This window comes from Tubulanus polymorphus, chromosome 12 (genome assembly GCF_964204645.1).
Source record: "Tubulanus polymorphus chromosome 12, tnTubPoly1.2, whole genome shotgun sequence".
Lineage (NCBI taxonomy): Eukaryota > Metazoa > Nemertea > Palaeonemertea > Tubulaniformes > Tubulanidae > Tubulanus > Tubulanus polymorphus.
This window is the reverse complement of record NC_134036.1, coordinates 10,721,918-10,728,696: the sequence shown is the minus strand read 5'-3', so window position 1 is coordinate 10,728,696 and position 6,779 is coordinate 10,721,918.

Here is a 6,779-nt window from a genome sequence, read left to right as displayed (position 1 = left end):
GCGTTAATCTTAAAATATTATAGAACTTAATTCGGACATTCTACAAAAATTGTGAAATTCGGGTTCTAAAATAATATAATTTTTTAAATAGTGAAATCATTTGAGAATTGGAGAAAATTATACTCTTACGTACGCTTACATCTGGGAAAAATTTCCCTGCTTGGGCATTTTGCATTAAGTGATGTGCATGAGCATCAACACACACCCAGACGATCCGAGTCTTCGGTGTTACTGCACAATATGGTTACCAGAAAAAACTTTCAGGAATTTTTAAAATAAAATTTCGCTCTGGATTACTAGTGTATTACGTGTATGATGTTATTAATTAGTTTTTTTAATGAATATCTGGCATCATTTTGATTATGTGGTTCTCATAAACTATTGTAACTAGTGCTATTTTAGAAAATTTGAGAATAAATTAGAAACCGCGTCAAAATACTTGTTCTATATGACATTTACTATGTATTGCCATTTTTAGCTATAGTAGGCGAACAGATTTCAGATAATGTATTTTCAACAGGCTTCCTATAAGTTTTAAGATGAAAGAATCAAAATAAGTAACACCAAGGACTGGCCGGTATCACCTAAGACATACTACACCGAGGACATCACAGAACCTAACCGTATAAGCATAGGAGTATTGATTTAATTTTGATAAAACGATAATGTATTTTTCTCAAAGATGATCATTTCCAACATTCACATCTAAATAGATAACATTTTTCCACATTAAAACAAATTATATAACATTTTTTACAAATTTTTGAAACATAAAAACACTGAAAAAAATTTATGAAACGAACGGTAACACCAAAGACATTTCACGAACCTAACCATGTACCATAAAAGGTGGATTCATTGAACAGATTAAACTTGAAACGATTTTACTTTTCAAACATTCACATCTTAATAAATAACAATTTTGAACATTGCAACAAATAAAAAGTTTTCACAAATTTTTAAAACATACTCCTCTACAAACACTAAAAAATTATACGAAGCGTACAGTAATTAATTTGAATTGAAACAATTACTCTAAATGACTGATCTTTTCCCAAATAGATTTTTCAAGTGAAAAAAACCTTCCCCTTGCATCTAAAACAGGTTCTCTAGTAAATATTATGACATCCCTATTGTCGTAATAAGTAATATCATCTATCGGCGGATTGTAGAATTTATTAACACCTTTTCGGTGCATACAGCGAACTTCACAGCCCCCATCTTCTTCATCTACAGAAACTATCTGACCAGGATACAAGTACCCATCAAAATGATATTGGACAACACACCATCTACCTACATCAGACTCCTTTATAATGACAATATTACTGCTGTTATCAGTTAGTTGAGCGCTTGATGTCTTTGGTTGCTCAGCCTTTCCGTCTTTCAGTAAAGATTCTGTATGGAGCCCAAAACATTGGCAAACTTTCTCAGAGGAACAAATACAGCTTATATCACGCACAGCTATCACTCCTTCCGACACTACATGTATCTCGTGTATCCTCATTGTTCCCGGTACAGGTTTCAAAGGGTTTTTTGTAAGTTCCTGCTCAAAAGTGGTGGCTTTTTTGTCAATATTCTTGCCATCAACGAAGAATAGCTTCACTGCAGACTTTCCTTCATTCAATAACCGGAACATTTTAAAAGCATCTTGAATATCATGTCCGCCTTTTACTAGCGCATCAGCTGATCTTTTAACGGCCGCTCCAATACCGTCGGCGGCCCCCTTTCCATGGCCAGATTCTAAGAAATGCCAACGAATCTGTTGAACCCCGTACTTTTTTGGCTCTGTTGTCATCAAAAAGAAATTCGCCTTCTGTCGATACTGAGTTGTCGGTCCGTCGCTAAATATTTCAAGATGTGAAATCTGTGGGTGATCTGCTTTCAGTTTTTCTAATACTGGCTTCAAATGGCACCAGATCGCAACAGGATCATGTTTTGTGTTGTCGGAAATTGTACAAAATGACATTCCAAGTTGGTTTTTCAGATAGACTACACCAGTGTGCAAAGACACCTGAGCGTGGGAGCCACCAAAATGTGCTGACTGTATTTCTGTAGCGTACTTGCAAACATAGTTTTCAGAAAAGTCACAATGAATTAATGCTTGATTTTCCTTCAGGTTTTCCCGCAGAGATTTGTATACAGCTAGTTGGTTAAATATATTAAAAATGTGCCGCTTAAATCTTTCCAAAAATGATTCAATTTCAACCATCAATTCCTCTTCAGTTGCCGATATCATTTCTTTCGCAACAATCTTCGATCCGTAATTATTCGTTTTAGACACTCATTTTTCATAAGTCACATTTTCTGTGGTTGGCATGCGCATTTTGGTGACGCTAAAATGGACACACCTTTTACATTCACCATATGCACAGGCCTTGCTCTTCTCATCACACACCAGATCCTTGTAAACACTGTGCAGATCTTTCTCGGGAATTATACCAATTTGATGCAGTTTCTCCACCATATAACGCATGTTTTCGTGAACTTTACATTGACACGTTTCTCTGTCTTTCTCGGTAGGAGGGAGCACCCAAAATGGCCGGAGCCTACAAAAGTAACTGTAAGATACGTAACCATGCTCCGAAACGAATTTTGCGTAGAGAATGCGCAGGGAATCATTGAGGATTCGACGTTGCTTTTTTAGTTTCTTGAGTGTTATCGTTTGCTTTTTCCCAGCAGTCATTCTGCTTACATCATCTCTTTCAAAATACCTTCTAATTGTTTCCCTAGTTTGCAATGCCTTTTCTGATTTCCGGCGCACATTATTTGGGCAGTTCTCAGTAGCTAACACTCTATTGCTTAACGAAAGTTCTTTTCGAAAAAGACTGAGAAGTTTGTATTTTCTTATGAATGTCAACGAATACTTTCTTTTGATAAGTTCTTTTTTACGATGTTCTTTATTGTTGCGTGAATCCTTCAGCACATAATACATCGTCAAACGCTTTTTCACTGCATTTCTGTCATTTTCTTTCAGCAACATTCTAGCTTTTGTTCTCGGCGTACTTGGGCCTGAAGGTCTGTTAAGTCGACTTAATTTCATTCGTAGGGCATTGCACTTTCGTTTTTGTTTCATTAATTGTTCAGTTAACTTTTCATTTTGACGTTTCATGTCTGTCAAAGCCTTTCGTCGACTTCTCAATCCTTGTTGGGATTGCCTGAAAATACAACGAAATTATGTTTTTATTGGTCTTAATGATGAATATGTTTGCTCAGTTAAAAAGTCGGCATGAAGGTCGTTCAAACATGAAGATCGGTACTGCTATTACGCATGATTTTATGCTGTGAAGTAGCTCTGGAAATATAGAGCAGATCATCTTGAAAATACTCTTAAAAGTCTCTGTCTCTATTTTTGTATCTAAAACGTTAGGTGAAATGTTGGTGCTATAAACTTACCTTGATGGCCCTGGAATTGGGTTATCAGGGGTACTTGGTGGAGTGAGGATTTCATTTCGACTTTTTAACTGAGTTCGATATTGACGTTTTGATCTTCTCCACTTCCTCCGAGTTTTCCTTGCCTCCCTTTCGCTTAAATGATCAATTGGCGTGTAGAGTTTATCTTCTTTGTATTTTCGTTTCCGATCATCCAACTATTGAGTTCGGCGCTGCGGATCAGCATTTCGTTTCTCCCTATAGCGCCGCATTTTTTCTTTTGCAGAGAGAGGCATGGCTCCCTTACAATAAAATCGGTATGCCTTGTGGAAAGTTACTGAAATATATAATAAGACTAATTAATTTCAAAAATATCTTTAACATTCTTTCATTGCTTATTAAAACACATTAGAAAAGGCCAGTAGAAAACAAGATCTATCTTTTGTGTCTTTGTTGTTACCTAGTGTCTTTGGTGTTACCAATATCAACCTGTATTTCGGTTACCCCAAAGACAGTCTACACCGAGGACAAAACCTACGAGAATGCACCTAATGCAGCACCGTATTAATGGAGGCGTGATGATTCTGAGAAAACCTTTATATAAATCAATCAATAATATGTACAAAGTTATTTTGTAAACTTAAAAATGAATTCTATAGAAGCTATATTGATAACACCAAAGACAGCATTAACTTTCACAGTTCTAAACCCGGACATTTATAAAGATTTTTGGAAAACATGAACTTACAGAAATTTCCACGTTGCCTTCTTTCTGTACGGGTTTAAGAAGCGCCATCTGTCCCGCCAAAACTTTATGGTTGAATGAATATATGCTTGCCACAGGTTGATTTTTTGAGGTGAGTAACCCCAAAGACATTTTATCTAGCACAATAAATTAAAGTAATTTTTTACAGGTAAGGAATGTCGATGTATCTTAAACAAATATATCTCCTTAAATAACACACCTAGGGACATATCACCATTAAGATTAGTGATTTTACTATGATTGAATTACAGCTAGGAAATCTGCGAATGAATAAACCACAATAATGCACACAGTAACTCCAAGGACATTTGGGGGGTAAATGGTCCCCTTATATTAAGCGGGTGGGTCATAAGGTCAAAAACAATTGCTAAATGTGTCAAACAGTCTCCCGTCAATAGTTATTTGGTTCAATGTCACCATTTGAACCAATCAGTATCTATCAATTGTGCATGCACATAAATTTCACATTTTTTGTAGAATGTCCCAATTCTATTTCTCGCGTATGAAGTCTTTATTTAGGGTTTTATCATTCGTCACGGTCGAATGATTTCGCGTGCTCTACTTTGTCCGCGGATCGTATCACTGCTCGTCACGCTTGACCAATCACCGCGTGCGTTGACCGCATTAAAACTATAAATTTGGCGCAATCGCGCTCATTGGCAACTTGGCTCTGGCAGAGCCACATTAGAAACTCTTCTTGCTGCCTCTTCGCCGTTTTACGAATCGGACGCTGTAAATCGTACAGATCATGTAAGAAGACAATTTTACTCTCTAATTAAGACACGGGCCTCCGGGTCGTCTGACCCCGGGATCGCTTCAGTGGTTTTTGACATCCCGCCCTCAGTGAGTCCCGAGTGCCGACGCACCCGGGGGTCGTGTAGTCGTCGGCCATGGGCTGCCGATAAACTCGTCACTTACAATCCTGTAAATATTGTAAATTCTCCGTCAGTTCATCGTCTGTTTAAATTCAATCCTCTGACGATGCCAACTTAACGCTCTCGTCGCTGTAATTAGTAATAGTAATAATAATAGTATGGTATATCTTCTGTGCTATTTCCGTAATTTTACTCCGAGATGTCGTTTCTGCTGACCATGAAAATCACCTGTATTCAGTAATTCCTTTTTTGAACGAACGCGCGGTCGTTTCATCTTCTTGACGTCGCCTCTGAATTTCGACTCTTTGAGTTCGCGTCACCGACATTTTGAATTTGGCGCGCAGTCGTTGATTAACGACAACGCTCGTCGTTAACTATTTGACGTTCCGTCGTGTAATTCTTATCGTTGATTGAAGACAACGCTCGTCGTTAACTATTTGACGCTCCGTCGTATAATTCTTATCGTTGATTGAAGACAACGCTCGTCGTTAACTATTTGACGCTCCGTCGTATAATTCTTATCGTTGATTGAAGACAACGCTCGTCGTTAACTATTTGACGCTCCGTCGTATAATTCCTATCGTTGATTAACGACCACGCTCGTCGTTAACTATTTGACGCTCCGTCGTATAATTCTTATCGTTGATTGAAGACAACGTTCGTCGTTGACTATTTGACGCTCCGTCGTATAATTCTTATCGTTGATTAACGACAACGCTCGTCGTTAACTACTTGACGCTTCGTCGTTAACATCTTAATCGTTGATTCGCTTCGACGCTCGTTTACTGAGACCTAAGTTATATTAGATACACACCGGAGTCCGCCGCGCCACCGCTTCTATTTGACGTTCGGTCGTCTCCTTTGTATGCTACCGTACATTGACTGTACCAAGGCTTTGCAAGCCACGAAGGGCACATTCTTTTTATATATCGAAATGTAAATAATCAAGGTGTTTTGCGTGTGGACATGATGTCCCCTTGGCATCAAGAACGATGAACTTTGTATTATAAGAAAATATATATATTTAATAATTCGTACTACATTCCAATCAAACTTCGAATCTTGCGTTTATTTGATTCGCCGGCACTGGAAGGAAGGACGAGGATTTCTGTTTGTTTTCCTGCTGCATCGAACCCATTTAGTTCTACGTGAGGATCGTTCCCCTATTGACCGTCGCTACGGACAACACTTATGCATACGACTAGTTTGACAGATCTGGCATGAGTCGCAATTAGCTCCTGAGATGACGGGGGACAGCTATGTGCGAGAGGGCACTTGGAATGGGGGTAGCCATATCCGCCGAGTAATCAACACTGCGAGTTTCGTCCGAGGAAAGCCCCTAAAGCGGATTACTCTGAGGAGAGCGGGTTGGGGGGTCTGTATTGGCCACACAGATTAAGGCTACGTGGAGTAGGGAGGCGACTGTTTGGAGGAGAGCGTACTGCTTAAGCGCCCTTTTTAGCGACATTTTTTAATAGAGGAACCGATTCTACATATTTTATATCATTTACTTTCCTGGGGAAGACAAGTCTCCTTGCCGTATTCACTACCCGAGTGCGGTCGACCCAGGCGGACCCGTGTAGCGAGCGCCCCGGCACAGCAGAGTGACTACGACTACGCTACCTATGGACAACAGCAGTCACTACCTGAATTACTTTTTTTTTTATGTTTACACTACAACCGCTACACATGGAACTGAGTGCAAATGTCTAAGAAATCTCTCTGCTTCGGCAAGACTGGTAACAACGACGTTATAGTATTTTGAA